Genomic DNA, 555 nt, shown 5'->3' on the forward strand with positions numbered 1-555 from the left:
CATCACTAGGATATCTCGACTTTCTCATTCCTTTCTTCCCTCCTCCCTTCTCTCATCTTGAGAGATATGAAACTCTTCTCTCTTTCACCTTATACATATGGATATGCATGTGTATGGTCGTGTTGAGTTTGCTTTAATGGATCTCCTTTTGTATTCTCTTTTCTCTTTCGCTTGAAAAGAAAGCGGCAGGTATTGATGGAGAGAGCGATCAATACTACTATCCGATAGGTTCGATGACGGATCTCGTGTATCCTGTGAGTGGTGGGATGGAAGACTGGGCCTATGGGGCTTCATTTGAAGCATCTCCAGATCCCATCAGTGTATGTACACCTGAAGCTCAAGAGGTCTCAAATAGCCACGTAGGAACAAGTCCCTCTCAGAATTCGATCTTCTCTGCTTTCGTATCTTCTCCATCGAACTCGAAGCCACTCCATCTCCCTAGCAGTAAAACGCCCGGTGTTGGCCTTCCGCAGTCTTCTGAGGAAGACCAGACACCCGCGGCACGCAAAAGAGAAACATCTTCCAAAGAGAAGAGAAATCAGAGGGAGGGCAATG

The 555-nt window shown here is 46.3% G+C and overlaps 1 protein-coding gene across 1 annotated transcript in view; it reads left to right on the plus strand.

Annotated features, from left to right (window-relative positions):
* CSUI_000423 (zinc carboxypeptidase) overlaps positions 1 to 555 on the plus strand; it is a 20508-nt gene that overhangs the window by 6352 nt on the left and 13601 nt on the right. The window contains exon 7 of the mRNA XM_068060657.1: positions 180 to 555. This exon is cut by the window's right edge and continues 610 nt beyond it. The gene's annotated coding sequence lies outside the window, so the exon portion shown is untranslated. The remainder of the gene's footprint in view (positions 1 to 179) is intronic.

This window comes from Cystoisospora suis (assembly GCF_002600585.1).
Source record: "Cystoisospora suis strain Wien I chromosome Unknown contig_174, whole genome shotgun sequence".
In the NCBI taxonomy this organism is placed as follows: Eukaryota; Apicomplexa; class Conoidasida; order Eucoccidiorida; family Sarcocystidae; genus Cystoisospora; species Cystoisospora suis.